General features: G+C 38.6%; 1 protein-coding gene across 7 annotated transcripts in view; it reads right to left on the reverse strand.

Annotated features, from left to right (window-relative positions):
* Nucleotides 1–17937, reverse strand: part of CHN1 (chimerin 1) — a 193196-nt gene that overhangs the window by 147565 nt on the left and 27694 nt on the right. The window lies entirely within an intron of this gene.

The following is a 17937-nucleotide window of genomic DNA, read 5'->3' on the forward strand; positions in this document are numbered from 1 at the left end:
GCATTCAAAGGTTTTTTAGTTTTGGTCCTCCCTTCCTTGGAGTACAATTTCACAAAGATGTTTGAAGAAAGTTACTGTATTTATTCAACTGCTTATCACACAAAATCGTCACACTTAATTTTTACTGCTTTTACAGTCACTGATGTAATATCAATAATGTCTTTGGGTTTAATTCTATGATCATTCCACTGAAAGATTCCTGAAATCATTGGAACTTTTCTATATTTCCCTCCATCACATTTGGGGGAGTCCAGTGAAACTGGTTTTACTAACAGCAAGAGAGAAGAACAGCAAGGTACAGACCTTAGTCCTTATACATCCTGGACAATTAAAACCGGGAAATGTGCAACACTTCAATGTAGGACAGTGTATCTAGGGAGCCACAAAGAACATGAGGTGAACATGTGCTCTCCAGGTCCACTTCCCCTCACTCTGCTTGAAAGTGAATTAGGAGACAGTGTGAAGAGGCAGTGGAGAGAGATGGAAATACAAGCACATGAGGGAGACGGGGGAATCGGAGAAAGGAGAGGGGACAGCGTGGACTGGCTTCTCATCCGTGAAGCACAGCTGAGGAATAATCTTGCCAGCACAAAGCCCTGCCTGCAAGGCCATGTAGCCAAAGCAGCAGACACAGCATTTTGGTGTGGGGAGGTGTGGCCAGACACATCACCTGGCTCTGCTGGCATCCAACAGAAACCCACTGAGGAATCTGATCCTACAAATCGTGGTCTCCAAGGAGGCAAGAAAACTCCTGGGAAGTTTATTGAGAAGGGTGATTTCTTGTATAGGTAGCTCACATTAAAATGGTCACAGACTCGAAACATTCAGCCCCCAACTCCCAACCTTTAAAATGCAATCTCACACTTCATTTATGATGTGTTGTCATAAACCACACAAATACTTTGAGTCAGAGGGCTACAGTAAGACTACTGATGACGGGCAAAAGAACATAAAAGGGAAATTCTAAGTCATGTAGAAATTGCTTGGCACCCAGGAGAAGTTTTCATATATGTTTTCTCAAAGAATGAATAAAAGATTACATGAATAAATGAATGAAGTAATACAGCAAATACAGCTGACTCTCATTATTCACAGTAGTTATATTCTACAACGTCACCATAAACACTGAATTAACCAATACTGAACCACTGCACCTGGGGAAACACAAGTTAGGTTCCTGTGAGCCTCTGGTCACAACATTTTCATCAATCAATCAATACATAATTTTGTTTTCTGTGTATTTTTGTTTAAACACACCTCATTTAGGATATACGGTTGATTCATAAACATTGAACTCACAGCCAACTGTACTTTAACTCATGCCTCAATGAAACTTATCTGACACATGTATTTTCTCTGTAAGGTAACATCACTGTCTCTTGTACTTAGAAGCACCAGACAGGATTTTGACACTATGCTTAGGGGCCATTTTAAAAAGTAAATTCACCAATAAAAAGCCACAAAAATGCAAAAAATGTGGCACTAAACAGGCTATGAAAAGAACACTTGTTAACAGTATAAGAGCTAAAACAAAGAAGGCAGAGTTGCCTTGCTCAACCTCAGCCGGGAATATTCAGCTCATGCAACTCAATTAGCCACTCTATAAATGTTGGCAAATGACTATGAAAGTGTCACAGGCATTTATTTTAAAAGGGTTACAAATAAATGCTAGCAAGTAAGCAAATCTGCAAACACAAACAGAATCAAGAATAATGAGGACTGTCTGTATATGAATGAGCAATTATTTAGGAAAACTACCAACTCAGGTAAACTCACATAGGAATGATATAACATTAGGATGAAATATGACCTCAGCACAGTGACATATAGATATATACATATTTACTTTGCTAGGGGGCGGGGGTGGGGTGTGTGTATGTTTGGAGGGTTAATTATACTGACATTTATCTTAATAAGTAAATTGAATTAATTGAATTATATATTTTTAATACGAGGAAAAATTTGCCTCTAAGCATTCAAGTCATTTAATGATTTCACTGATGCCATATGGATGCTGTTATATTGCTATTCAATCCTAGGACAGTTCCAGGTTTAACAGAAGAGTGGAAGTTTCACTCTCCTGGCACTCACCCATATTCATGTGTGTGTCTCAGCCTCCCTGCTAGTGTTCAAACAGCATAAGCTGCGGTGACCAGGAACCTCCCAACCCACCACGCGGAAGATGGCACGGCACATGCAGCCAAGAAGAGGAAGGGCACTCAACAAGGCTGAGACCCAGTGTATTAAAGAATTTAACCTTGTGCCAGAAGAGGTCTGACTTTTGCCTTCAGTTCCTAGGAGGTAATTTTATTTCTGGGAGCCTTGGGCAAGCCAGAGAGTACCAATGTGACTTAGGGTGGAGTTTGGGGGTCACACAGTGTCAGTCAAGCTGGAGAATGAGATCAACTGTGTGGGTCATCAATTATAAAGCCCTCATTAAAAACTCTGAACTCAGGATTGGGAGAGCTTCCTTGGCTGGAAATACTCCATGTGTATCATCACACATCAATGCTAGAAGAGTATGCATCCTGACTCCACAGAGGATAAGAGGAGCTATGCATTTTGTACTTCTCTCCCGGACCCTGTTTTATGTGCTTTTCCCTTTGGCTGATTTTAATCTGTATCCTTTCCCTGTAATAAATCATGACTCTCAGTATAACAGTGTTTAGTGAGTTCTGTGAGTCCTTCTAGAGAATCATCGAACCCAAGCGTGATTTGAGGGAACCCCTTCCAACTTGCAGTTGGTGTCAGAAATGAAAGAAGTGTTTAGGACTGTGCCCTCTCACTTTGCAGTTGGCCCTAACTCCTTGCAAACTCTGTGCAAAGCCTGTACCTATGAGCAGGAGGCCCTGGAGATTGCTTTCACTTTGGAGATGGTAAGAAAGTAAGAGGCTAACAATCAAAGTTCTTTCTCTGGGGGATTGTTCATCTAGCCCTAGATAGGGCTTTCTTAGGGGAACATCAACCTTTACTTGCTGTGTGACTTTAGGAAATTTACTACTTCTCTTTTCTTTATCTATAAAATAGAGTAACAATATCATCTAAAATGGGTATAGTAACAACACAGGTTTGTTGTGAAGATTATATTAGATATCATACATTAAGCACCTTGCACTCAGGAGACCTTTAGTAAATGAGTACCCTCTCCTGCCTTCACCAAAGCGAATTTAAAAACACAATGAGGGACTTCCCTGGTGGCGCGGTGGTTAAAAATATGCCTGCCAATGCAGGGGACACGGGTTCGAGCCCTAGTCTGGGAAGATCCCACATGCCGCGGAACAACTAAGCCTGTGCGCCACAACTGAGCCCACGTGTCACAACTACTGAAGCCCACGCGCCTAGAGCCCATGCTCCACAACAAGAGAAGCCACCACAATGAGAAGTCTGTGCACCGCAATGAAGAGTAGCTCCCGCTCACCACTAGAGAAAGCCCATGCACAGCAATGAAGACCCAACACAGCCATAAACAAACAAACAAACAAACAAATGGCATTATTTGAGATGCTACAGATCACATTTCTGTGGCCAAATAAAATAAGTATCTGGCAAATAACCAAGAAATATTGGGATTTAAGTTTGTGTTTCCTTTAATATTAAAACAATTCTAATTAGTGACATTTAACACAGTCTGGGTTTTAAAAGTCTTTTCCTAGCAATCTATTTTTTTCTAGTGGAAGTGTAAACTGGTGCAACCTCTCTAGAGAACAACTGGAAATACATACCATAAGCCTTAAAAGTGTGTAACAGGAATCTGTTAAGGCAGAGATTAAATGATATGCTCTTTGAAAGGGAACGTTTAAAAATTGACAGTCTCTCTTATGTTTAGGGGTGGAGACCCTAGGTCACCTTGGTATGGGCCATTTTGTTGAACAAGTTAGGCAAAGGGTAGGCACCACCGTCCTCAGGACTCAGGGAAAAGGGGCTCACTGGGAGGGGGAAGTTGCATGGCTTAGAAAAACATACCTTACACCTTTTTTTTTTTTTTTTTTTTTTTTTTAGTACACGGGCCTCTCACTGCTGTGGCCTCTCCTGTTGAGAAGCACAGGCTCCAGACACGCAGGCTCAGCGGCCATGGCTCACGGGCCCAGCTGCTCCGTGGCATATGGGATCTTCCCGGACCAGGGCATGAACCCGTGTCCCCTGCATCGGCAGGTGGACTCTCAACCACTGCGCCACCAGGGAAGGCTATACCTTACACTCTTGATGTGCAAAATTAATTGCTAGAGTTGCTGAGACCAATTTTCCAGTATCCTAAATCCTTCTGGAAGGGAAGAAACATTACCCCAATCTTTGATTCCTTGGATTCGAATTTAAGGAGTTCTGTCATAGAAAAAACGTATAGCCCAAACCAAGTTCCACTGGCAAGAACAGGCAGAAACACTCTTGAAAGAAAATGACTTTGAAGATGGATTAATTGAAACTGGTGATCCAGGGTCACACAGAAGGCTTATGGGTTTATTAGGAAGGACAGATTCTGGTCCAGCATGAGGCAGAGGCCAAAAGTGTCTCTGACCTCAGCCTCCCTGGCACATGGAATCACTGAGTATAAGAGTGTGAACTAATAAACTGCAATCTTAACCTCCAACTGGGGTCACTACTTTGACCTGGGCCAGGTCTGACCTAAACAGGTATCCTAGTAGCACTCAGACAAGCAACTATCGACAAACGGCTGGTCTTCAACACTGACAGAAAGTGATAAAGAGAAGGATAAACAGTGCACAATTATACTTACTGCACTTTTCTTCTGGGTAGTTGTAAGAGAATGGGACCACTCTAGGACTGAGTAAGCCTCCTGAAGTTCAAACCTGGAGGAGGAGACTGCCTAAAGAGGAAGGTACTAAATTTCCTGCCAACTGGGGCAGTGATAAGAGGAGAAAGTATGGGAGCATATTTGGCTCCTGCATTTATGTAACAGGTCTTCAGTTCCTTCTGCATACTTTTGACCCAGCAGGTCTATTTCTAGGAATTTATTGTAAAATAATTAAGGATATTAGAAAAATATTAATATAGAAGAATACCACTGAAATATTCCTTTTTAAACTAAAAAACTGGATTCAACCTAAATGCCTAACAATTAGAAACTGATAGAATCAATGATGATAGATTCTAGTTTGAAGACACCTTGACTACATCAAGAAGATTTCACCTTTTAATCTGTTAGAAAGTCTGACAGATATTTTAAATATTTTTAATCTTTTAAAACAGTGTCTCTCAAACTTTTTGGTTTCAAAAACATGGATTCTAAAGAGCTTTTAATATCTACTGATATTAACCATATTAGAGGTTAAAACAGAAATTTTAATTTGTTAATTTATTAAAAATAATAAACCGATTATATCTTAACATTTTTATGAAGAAATAACTTTAGTTTTCAAGACAAAACATTTGTTTTAAATTTTGCACATCTCTTTAATGTCCGGTATAAGTGAAGACAGCTGGATTCTCCTATCTGCTTCTGCATTCAATCTGTTGTGATATCACATGCCATGTACAGTCTGGAAGATCCAACTAGCCATTTGTGAGAGAATGAGAGTGAAAAAGGCAAATAATGTCTTATTACTATTACTTAAAATAGCTTTGACTTTGTGGAAGCTCTGAAAAAACTTGGAGACTTCCAGCAGTCCCTAGAACATGCTGTGAGAACAACTGTTTCAAACCATGATTTCCTTGGCACATTTACGGTATGGGGTAAGGTGGGATAAGATACATTTCATCTAATAGAAGAAATACAAAAGTTAACTAAGACAGGAAAAGAGAGGAAATCATGAATTCCTTTAGCAGAATGAAGTCCTTTCAGCTCATTCAAAGGAAGTTAGCAAGAGCCTTCAGCTAGAGGTCTCAAGGACTCCCATCACTTTTTTGATTCTGTCAGAAAATCCACCCAAGCCAAGCATATCAACATGACAGACTTCCATCTCTAGAGCATGATTGAGAATGACAGCCTGATAACCTATAACTCAGTGACAGCTAATTTTAAAACCAAGTTAAATTCAGGGACAGCTGCTTAAAATAATCTTAGCGTGGTATAGATGAGTGCTTAAATTAAGTACATACCAACAAAATCCATTTTCTCCATTGCCTTTACGTGCCAGTAATACTTTTCATTCACTACACAAAAGAATTTTATATAAATATCAAAATTATGCTGCCATACAGAAATGTTAAAACAATCAGAAAGTTCCATTCATTCAATAAATATGTATTAAACACCTTCTATGGGTAAGAATGTCAGTTACAAGGTGGGTCCAGATGTAGTTTACGCCTTTAAGGGCAGTAAGAAAAATAAGATGGATATGATTACTTACTAACAAGGTAATATAATAAGAGTAATACATAAGAGTATAAGAGTAATACATAATACTCTTCTACATAATGAGAGTTTCATAAACCATCATCTTGTCAAAATGCTTGACAAGAATAGGCCCCAATAAGTATTTGCTGAGCTGATGAAAGAATGGAAGGGGAGAAGGAATCACTTTTGGCCAGAGTGTCATGAAAGACAAACCAGAGGTGATGTCATCTGACAGTGGCTCTGAAGGACGGATGATTTTTAAAGTACAGGGGCCAAGGGAAGAAGACTGGAAATAAAAGAGAGACAACATTCTTAACAGAGGAAATACAGTGAATAGGACACAGGAACAAGAAAGTTCAGAAAGTATCTGAGGAACAGTAAAAATGCAGAGTGGTTGAAATAGAAGACATGTTGAGGAAAGCTTGAGATTCAGGCCCTGGAGGGAACCTGGGCTGTGTTGTCCAGGAGGCATCCATAAGTAATGCACCATGTGTTTTCCTCTGCTTTGTGTATTAAATACTCAGATGTCTGAGAGGAATACCATGTTAGGCCCAGGTCAATTCTCATGAGTCAGAGAAAACAAGCCAAGCAGCAGGAAGGCCAAAGGTAAGAGAAAAAATCGATGGAGCAAATACTTGGAGGAGGAGAAAGTAATGGACTCAAAAATCACAAGTGGTGGACAAGGCCTGGGAAGGTAGAGACATGGCTCTACGTCTAATCAACTGGGGAGGTAAGAAGGCGGGTTCTGTTTGAGACATTCTCTTCTGTGACTCTAAGTAAAAATCTAAACAAATAATTCAGGAAAACAAAAGAAAAAATGAGATTGTTAAACTATATGGAAAATAAATAAAGGCCAAGTTGATTAGCATGTATAGTATGATCTCATTTTTTTTAAACAAAAGAAAAGATATAAATGTGTATGTGAATGTGTACATGGGGAGGGGCACAGGGACAAGGAGAGAGAACAGGAGATTCAGAATGACATATGCTAATTTAAGTAACAGTAGTGATCTCTAGGTTGGCCCTCCTCACCCAGGCTCCTCACCTGAACCACAGAGCACATAAAATGTTTTGAGTGTTATTTTCTCAGTTCTCCCATGTATGGTAGATAACCAGAGTCTTTCTAGAAGCAGAAGAGAAGTTAACTTATTACATACAGTGGATGTGCTGGGCCACTGGGACATCATTCTCTCCCCAGAACCAGGAGAAAGCATTCTCTTGATGGTGACTTTTACTTTTCTTATATATCTGTGTATTTTTTAAAATTATATAATGCGTATATTCATTTGTGCTAAGGAGGAAATAAAACTACTAAAAACAAACGGTTTATAAATGAACCAATCAAAAGATCGGCAGAAGACCTAAATAGACATTTTTCCAAAGAAGACATACAGATGGCCAATAGGTACATGAAATGATGCTCAACATTGCTAATTATTAGATAAATGCAAATCAAAACTACAATGAGATACCACCTCACACGGATCAGAATGGCCACTGTTAAAAAGTCTACAAATAAGAAACGCAGGAGAGGGTGTGGAGAAAGGGGAACCCTTCTACACTGTTGGTGGGCATGTAAATTGGTGCAGCCACTATGGAAAACAGTATGGAGGTCCCTTAAAAAACTAAAAATAGAGTTACCATATGATCCAGCAATCCCACTCCTGGGCATATATCTGGAAAAGATGAAACTCTAATTTAAAAAGACATAAGCACCCCAATGTTCACAGTAGCACTATTTACAACAGCCAAGACAGGGAAGCAACCTAAGTGTCCATCAAATTTATCCATGAATGGATAAAGAAGATGTGGTATACACACACACACTGGAATCTTACTCAGCTATAAAAAAGAATGAAATATTGCCATTTGCAGCAACATGGATGGACCTAGAGATTATCAGATTAAGTGAAGTAAATCAGACAGAGAAAGACAAATATATGATATCACTTGTATGTGGAATCTTAAAAATGATACAAATGAACTTATTTGCAAAACAGAAACAGACTTACAGATATAGAAAATAAACTAACTGTTACCAAAGGAGAAAGGGGGGGCAGATAAATTAGGAGCTTGGGATTAACAGATACACACTACTATATATAAAACAGATAAACCACAAGGACCTACTGTATAGCACAGGGAACTATACTCAATATCTTGTAATAACCTATAATGGAAAAGAATCTGAAAAAGAATGTGTGTGTGTGTATAACTGAATCACTTTGCTGTATACCTGAAACTAACACAATATTGTAAATCACCTATACTTAAATTTTTTTAAAAGTATAAGTTGGGCTTCCCTGGTGGCGCAGTGGTTGAGAATCCGCCTGCGGATGCAGGGGACACGGGTTCGTGCCCCGGTCTGGGAAGATCCCACATGCCGCGGAGCAGCTGGGCCCGTGAGCCATGGCCGCTGGGCCTGCGCGTCCGGAGCCTGTGCTCTGCAAAGGGAGAGGCCACAACAGTGAGAGGTCCGCATACCACCAAAAAAAAAAAAAAGTATAAGTTAACTATTTGTAAGAAGAGAAAAACATGTAAACTGATTCAGATAGAGAAAAGCACCATTTAACAAACTCCACAGGAAATTATAATTGTTTTGAATGGGCTCTTGAAATAAATACCTTACCAGAGAAATAATACCCCCAGTCTGAGAGCCTTAGAAATCAACTACAAGCTTTGTGGCAAACATAAATAACACCATCTCTTCTAAAGTCCTTGAATTCCCCCTGAACTTCTGTGGAGGTCTTCATTTACCTCTTCTCCCTGTTCTAAGTGAATTTGCTGAATGGAAAAGAGAACAGTTTCTTAATTAATTGTTTTTCACTACTGGTTAACTGTAAGAATTATGAGCCAAGAATATCATCAAAAAATCTACAAACAATAAATGCTGCAGAGGGTGTGGAGAAAAGGGAACACTCTTACACTGTTGTTGGGAATGTAAATTGATACAGCCACTCTGGAGAACAGTATGGAGGTTCCTTAAAAAACTAAAAATAGAACCACCATACAACCCAGCAATCCCACTACTGGGCATATACCCTGAGAAAACCACAATTCAAAAAGAGTCATGTACCACAATGTTCATTGCAGCACTATTTACAGCCAGGACATGGAAGCAACCTAAGTGTCCATCGACAGATGAATGGATAAAGAAGATGTGGCACATATATACAATGAAATATTACTCAGCCATAAAAAGAAACAAAATTGAGTTATTTGTAGGGAGGTAGATGGGCCTAGAGTCTGTCATACAGAGTGAAGTAAGTCAGAGAGAGAAAAACAAATACCATATACTAACACATATATATGGAATCTAAAAAAAAATGGTTCTGAAGAACCTAGGGGCAGGACAGGAATAAAGACACAGACGTAGAGAATGGACTTGAGGACACGGGGAGGGGGAAGGGTAAGCTGGGACGAAGTGAGAGAGTGGCATGGACATATAAACACTACCAAATGTAAAATAGATAGCTAGTGGGAAGCAGCCACATAGCACAGGATCAGCTCGGTGCTTTGTGACCACCTGGAGAGGTGGGATAGGGAGGGTGGGAGGGAGGGAGATGCAAGAGAGAAGAGATATGGGGATATATGTATATGTATAGCTGATTCACTTTGTTATACAGCAGAAACTAACACACCATTGTAAAGCAATTATACTCCAATAAAGACATTTTTTAAAAAAAGAATTATGAGCCAAGAAAATCTTACTTTTACATATTTTATCATGTTTATATTTTGAAAATGATTTCAATTTTTTCTTGCTTTTTTTTAAACTCAAAGCTTTTAAGCATGATTTAGTGTTAAACTTGTTTTTACCCATAATTTTCCCTTCTGCTACTTTTTTCTGTAAATACTAATATTTTCAGGACATTCATTTTTCCTTTGAGTATTAAAAACTTCAAGACACTTATCTGTACCTTTAGGCAATGACTTTAAAAATCTTAGTAAAATATATCTAGGATAATATCTTAGATATGATAGATTATAATGTATAATATTAGGGCTATTTGGGAGGTGCTCAAAGCATTCACTTATTGATTCACAAGGCTAAATCTGCTCATAAATACCCTAATGTTCTGAATTTTTAGATTAACTTAAAACATTGTATGACTGAGTAAATGTTTATGCTTTCTCCAATTAGATCCTATTTAGGCCCAGTCTAGCTATGGATGTCATTGAAAACAAGTGACCTCTGAAAACAGAAAACAATTTATTTTATTCTTTCTATTATACAGTTTTGTGTATTGTTATATAGTTAAGTCTTACGAATTCTTTGATTAGGATAATATTCCACTGATGAAGTTTAAACCTGCTTAACTTTTTATTTTAAAAAATAAATAGGGCTCCCCTAGTGGCACAGTGGTTAAGAATCTGCCTGCCAATGCAGGGGACATGGGTTCAAGCCCTGGTCTGGGAAGATCCCACATGGCGCAGAGCAACTAAGCCCATGCGCCACAACTAATGAGCCTGCACTCTAGAGCCCGTGAGCCACAACTACTGAGCCCGTGTGCCACAACTACTGAAGCCCGCGTGCCTAGAGGTTGTGCTCCACAACAAGAGAAGCCACCACAGTAAGAAGCCCGCACACCACAACGATGAGTAGCCCCTGCTCGCCGCAACTAGAGAAAGCCCACGCGCAGCAACGAAGACCCAACACAACCAAAATTAAATAAATAAATAAATTTATATTTAAAAATAATAAAAATAAATAAATAGTTCATTCTAGAACAGACTAGAATGTTAAATTTAAGCTGTTTTATTGTTTTAGGCTCAAAACAAAAAGGCTTTTACAATTTTTTAACAATATGATGGATTTTCTCAAAAAGGACTATGTTGCATTTTAAATGAGGTTTAGACTAATGACATACTCACACTCAAAAACTACGTGATTAATGTTTTAAAGCATGTTTCAGACTGCCTTTCGTTTGGAAATTAACAATTTAGAATTCTGTAAAAAACTGACGTTTATTGATAAGAAAAAGCCATTTTTCCCTTGAAATGAAGACTTGACTTTCAACCTACTGGCAAGAGATTCCCTGCCCTGCTTTAATCAGAAAATACAAGGCATTAATGATTAATCCCCACCTGTTGTGTACCAAATTTTGGCATACCAAAATAATGAGATGCTTGTGACCATAAAACTCTATTTTACTATAAAGTGATCTTCTAAAAGAACAGGTGCATAAAATTCACAATAAAAACCAACCAATTACTACAGTTAATAATTGCAAGAGTCATAAAGAAAACAATCCAACTTCTCACTCTAAAAGAAATACATTTCTTGGAAAACAAAAATTCACAGTAAAAATTAAAAGGCTCATAATAACATTCGCAACTCTAAACTAAGGAGAAACCAAGTAAAAAAGAGCTTTGCTAGGTTTCTAGGTAACTCAAATCTGTGAACTTCTTTCTTAGAAGATGCTTCAAAACACAGTGAATAAGCATTTTAACTAAGATAATTAATATTCACTCTGCAAAGTCATGGCCAAATCAGGTCAGTTAAGTTCAACCTTAGAAGAAACAAAGTCATTTAAAACTGCTCCAAGTTGAAAAGTGATGTGTCATGATACAATTCTGACAGAAATAAACTATTTTTAAAACCAAAGATAATTGTCTTTAATTCTTCAGAGAATAATGACCCAGAACTGTTAATACATGGGAAAAAGAACTTCTGAGACTGTGCAACTAGAGTGCTCACATGTAACTTCATCAAAGATCTCCAAAAACAAATATTCTTCAAGTGCAGTGCTCAACTCTTCACCATGGACCCACAGCATAGGCCAACAAAGCCTCCTAAATTAAATGCGAGCCAAGCTTGGAAATCTCTTCTTTTGAAAACTCAAGCTTGGCCTTTAATTAAAGATCTAAGCAATGGTTCCTCTAACCAACTTGGCAGACCCAGCAAACAGACTACACAAACAAAGCCTTCTGCTTACTCAAATCTTTTCACAATACAGTACTCTTGGAACAAAAAGCTATACACAGGAACTGGGTCATTCAGCTCAATTCAAAGGTAAGGGCTGTCATTTTCCAACCTACTATTTCTCCTCTAGACAAGTCACATCTCTCTTTAAGTTTTCTCTTTAAAAGGTTTGCTCATTTCTGATCATGTTTATCCTAACATGTTGGCATTTTTAAAAAATAAATTTTATTTATTTATTTTTGGCTGCGTTGGGTCTTCGTTGCTGCGTGTGGTGGGCTTTCTCTAGTTACGGTGAACTGGGGCTACTCTTCGTTGTGGTGCGCGGGCTTCTCATTGCAGTGGCTTCTCTTGCTGCAGAGCACAGGCTCTTGGCATGCGGGCTTCAGTAGTTGTGGCTCGCGGGCTCTAGAGCGCAGGCTCAGTAGTTGTGGTGCACGGGCTTTGTTGTTCCTCGGCATGTGGGATCTGGATCAGGGCTCGGACCCGTGTCCCCTGCACTGGCAAGCGGATTCTTAACCACTTCGCCACCAGGGAAGCCCAACATGTTGGCATATTAACAGAAAGTCCTCAGGCCCACTTAACACAAGGTTTCTAACAGAAAACTTCAAGAAGAGATTTTAGCTCCTATAAAGCCTCTCAACATGCCCAAATGGCTCCCATTTGGATTTTGTTTAACTAAGTAAAAAAATTCAGCTTTACTAACATGATAGTTCCTAAAACCCTCTACTACAAAAAAAAATAGAATACACAAAACTCAACAAATACAAGAGTATATACCCTTCTACTTGATTTCTCTGCACCTCACATATCTAAAATTGAACTGCAATAAATTAAGAAATCCTTGTAATTCTACATCCTTAAAAGAGTATATCATATGGTATATACATTGTACCACACACACAAAAAGAATACACCTGGGGAACACTTTCTCCAAATCCAACAACTCCAGAGCACTTGAAATTACAGATATTAAAAATGTTACCATGAAAACTCTTCACAGAAATTTTACTTTTTATAAATACAAGTTCTAGAAAATAATCAACTAAAACTACACTTTAGGCTTCCCTGGTGGTGCAGTGGTTGAGAGTCCGCCTGCCGATGCAGGGGACACGGGTTCGTGCCCTGGTTTGGGAAGATCCCTCGTGCCATGGAGCATCTGGGCCCGTGAGCCACGGCCGCTGAGCCTGCGCGTCCGGATCTGTGCTCCGCAACGGGAGAGGCCACGACAGTGAGAGGCCCGCGTATCACAAAAAAAATAAAAATAAAAAAATAAAAAATAAAAAACCCCTACACTTTTAGTGGGGATCTTCTTAGTCAGTTATTTAAGAACTATAACTCAGTTGTCTCAAATGCCCTCACCTCCTTCAGTATCCTCCTTGTTCTTTTCTTAAAGGAAAAGTTGCAAACAATGTTTTTTCTCCTTGTTATTCATCCTATGGGGCAAATTATTCCTAATCCATACATTTCCCATTGTTACATAGTTTTATAGCAATGTCTCGCTTGGATCCTTGCCCTTGGAAAAGGAATCTCAGGCTTCAGAGCATGCAGTACAATGTGTTTATTAGAATGTGCGTTATTTTTTGATGCAGAGTCATAGAATAATTAGGATTCCCCCATGCCAACAAGCAACCTTTCAAAGTCTTGCCTTACATCAGCGTTTTCAAGCTTTATCAAGAGAACAGCTACTCAGAAAATATGAAATACTAACCCTTAAATTTAACTCTATGGGGAAAAGGGGATAATGTTCCTGTTACTAATACTTTGACATCACAGATAAGTGAGACAGGAAAAGGTCACAACATTCCTCATCTCATCATGATAATTTCCAAATGTGCTTCTTTTAAACTGGACTTCTCTGGGAAAACCAATCAGTCTGTGTCTGTCTCTGTCTCTGTCTCTGTCTCTCTCTCTCTCTCTCTCACACACACACACACACACACACACACAAACACACACACAAGTAGATTCTGAAGAACACAAAAAAGTTTGCTTTAGATTACAAGATGTGGAGCCAAATGTGGAATAAGGCAGCTCACAGCTGTAGGAAGAAAACAGAGTCAGATATGGAAGTAATATTGTATAAACCACAAATGAGCAGAGCTGGGATAATTCTAAGCACATGCTAACTGTCCCAAGGTATAATAAAACGCTCAGCATGTTTTAATTAACTGTGCTTTGACCGCGCACATGACAGTATGGACTGCCAAGATGCAAAAACTCTTTGGAAATGAGAACTTGTGTTCCAAATTGATAGGTTACCTATGTTACTTCCTTTGAGAGCAGAACCCAGGGCATGAAAGATCTGGGGCTGTGGTCTCTCTTGCCAACAACTGCATGCGGCAATGCCTAAAATGAACATGTAATGGACTTCTTTGTTTTAAAGAAGTTCCTGCAGTGTGAGGACACAAGGAGCAACTAACTGAAAGTATAATAGCAACAAAGACCCACTTTTCTCAGTTCTCAAAATCTGAATGCTTTCAAGAGTAGAAGTATTTTTATAATTCATCTGGCAGCAAACTCTAGTCTGACCTGAATCTGAGAGCATTTTTATAGTTCTTTATAACTCATTTGATGGTAAAAAACCTCACCTTAATGGATGTGAGAATATTTAGTCCTTATTTATTATATGGAATGTGACTTCATTTCACTGCAGAAATATTAATGTGTGATTATAAAGTGATATGTCAGACACTGCTAGGGTGTTATACATATAAGTATATATGTATATATGAAATGTATTACTTTTTTAAAATCTGAAAAATTCTGAATTCTAACATACATTTGTTACCAAGGGTTTTGGATAAAGGATTCCAAACCCGCTACACGTATTAATATTATGGCTGATCATGTTACAACGTTAAGTCAGAACATAACAACACTCTCCTGCTAGATTCTCTCCAATGGCTTCCTATGTCACTCTGAATCAGAGCCAAGCTCTTCACAACAGTCTACAAAACTCCTATTCAAAGAGGACCACAACATTGACATCACCTGGTAATCACTAGAACTGCAGAACTGCAGGCCCCAACTCCCACCTGTGAATCAGAATCTTCAGTTTCACAAGATCCCCAGGTGATGTGCATGCACCTGATTTTCCAGAAGCACTGACCTCTAAGACCCTAGCCGATCTGTCCTTCTTACCTTGCTGAGTTCACCTCCTACTTCTCTCCCCTTCACCCACTCTGCCAGTCTCTTTGGTTTCCTTGCCATTCATGAGACACATGAGAAACATTCCCACCTAGCTGTTCCCTGAGACTGGAATGTTCTCCCCGCAAGAATCTCTGTTGACTTGCTCCTTTACCTGCTTCAGTTCTTTACTCAAAACGAGGCCTTCCCTGTCACCCTAACTGAAATGCTCAAAACCCCCTGACAATTCATATTCTCCTCTGTTTTCATTAGCTGTCATTGTATTCTTTCTCTTTAGTACATTTTAATACATTAGTATCTAAAATACTAACATTTTGCCAAACTATGTTGGTTTTTGTTTGTCTCTTTCTGCTAGGATGTGAACTTCACCAGGGCAGGGATTCTTTTGTCTGTTTTTCACATTGCTGTATCCCTTGGTGTGGTTGGTGAACCTCTGTGGCTCACTGAGGCTCTTTCAGGGGGTACACAAGGTCAAGCCTATTTTCATAATTATACTAAGAAATTTGCCTTTTTCACTGCACTGACATTTGCTCTGGTAATGCCAAAGCTCTGGTGGGTAAAACTGCTGGTGCTTCAGCACAGAAAGATGCAGTGGCACCAAACTGTATTAACTGTCATTAGCCAACATACATTCATAGTTTTTTTAAAAAATTCAGTTTCACTTAGGAATGTCCTTGATGAAGCAATTAAAAAAGTATTAATTGTGTTCAATCTTGACCCTTGTGCACATGCCTTTGTGATAAAATGGAAAGTGTGCATAGGGTGTATCTGCTGCACACTGCAGTATGATGTTGTCTTGACGAAAAGCACACGTGAGATCATTCGAGTTGTGAGCTGAACTAACTGCAATTTTCATAAACACCATTTCACTGGAAAGAATGACTGAAACTATGACTATTCAGACTTGGGTATTCAGCAACTATTTTCTTGAAAATGAACAAAGTGAGCTTGTCACTTTGAGGAAAATAAGTTGAAAGATTCATAAAAATCCAAGCCTTCAAATGAAAATTAGAGTTTGGGGAAGCTGATGTTAATCTTTAAAGACTTTTCCAATGGGATCGATAATGATATTAGAGAATGTGATTTGTTAATATGTTGTACAATGAAATGTATTAACTTTTGGCAGATTTGTACAACTCAATGAGCAAATATTTTTGAAAAGATAAATGCATGACAGGACAAAATCACACACGGGTAAAAGATCCAATCAAAGCACAAGACAGGCCAGCAGATTTCAATGCAACAGGGTACATAATGTTCACTGATATGGTTTCAAAGTCTATGTTACAACTGACCTTTAAGAAACTATCACTCGTCAAGTTTTATTGTCATATCAAAGACTATCTATAACTATTTGAAAAGATTATTAAAATATTCCCTTTTTCAATTACATGTCTGTATGAGGCCAGATTTTCTTAATATACTCCAATCAAAACATATTACAACAGATGATAGCCAATATAAGCTTTCTTCTTTTAAGCTAGACATTAAAGAACTGTAAAAATGTAAAAGAATGCCACTCTTCTCACTACCTTTAAAAATAGTTATTTTTCATAAAATACATTATTTATGCTAACATGCAATGGTTTATTCTTATTTTTAAATCAATGGATAACTTTTTAATTTCTCAATTTTATTTTCAAATACAATAAACAGCAATATATATAACACACACAAACAAATGCTCCTTAGGTTCCTCAAAAGTGTTTAAGAGTGTAAATGGGTCCTGAGATTAAAAAAATCTGAGAACCACTGGCCTAAAACAATAACTAGTAAATAGTAGTAAATTTTGTCACCCTGAACACTTACCATGTGCTGGGCTCTTGTTAAATACTTTTACACTGATTTATGCCTCACAACAATCTTATAAAGTAGGCATTAATGCTATCACCATTTTACAGGTAAGGAAACTGGTACTTGAAAGAGATCAAGGCATTTGTTTAAAGTCACAAACAGCAGCTGAGATCAGGTGACTCCAAATCGCAAGCTCCTAACCACTACTGACACTATAATAAAGGCATGCTGGGTTAGAAACAAGGCAAACAGTGCAAAGCCAGGTGACTACTTTAAAACTATCAAGGCATACGAAGGAGCCAAAATACAAAGCCAAATGGCGTGGGGATTGAAGAAAGGCAATCTAAGAAGGTTCATGTTAGCAGAAGAAAGACCAGAACAACTTCTCAGAGGAAACATGTTTGAGGAAACATTTCAAGCACAGCTCACACAAGGTTACAACTACCACTAGGCTGAAGAACAGACAATAAAAACCCTAAGATGTTTATTTAGCTTCAAGACCAGCTTCCAAGGGTAGTACAGACAAGCTGATATCCCTTATGGTCAGGTTCATTCATGATGCTGTTAAAGTCTTCTTGCTGCTGTTGGTTTCCCTGTACCTCAAGCTTGAGTATAACCTTCAATGAAATTCTGTGGTTCCCATGTCCAAAGAGAGCTTCTGCCTCATTAAATCCCAACTCTAAGAAGTGGCTCCTCTCGGGCCCACAGTAGGGTGATACCCTGAAGCTTCATCATCCTGACTGGATTAGTGACAAGAAGGGCACTTAATGTCTGCATT

Source organism: Kogia breviceps, chromosome 2 (assembly GCF_026419965.1).
Source record: "Kogia breviceps isolate mKogBre1 chromosome 2, mKogBre1 haplotype 1, whole genome shotgun sequence".
Lineage (NCBI taxonomy): Eukaryota > Metazoa > Chordata > Mammalia > Artiodactyla > Physeteridae > Kogia > Kogia breviceps.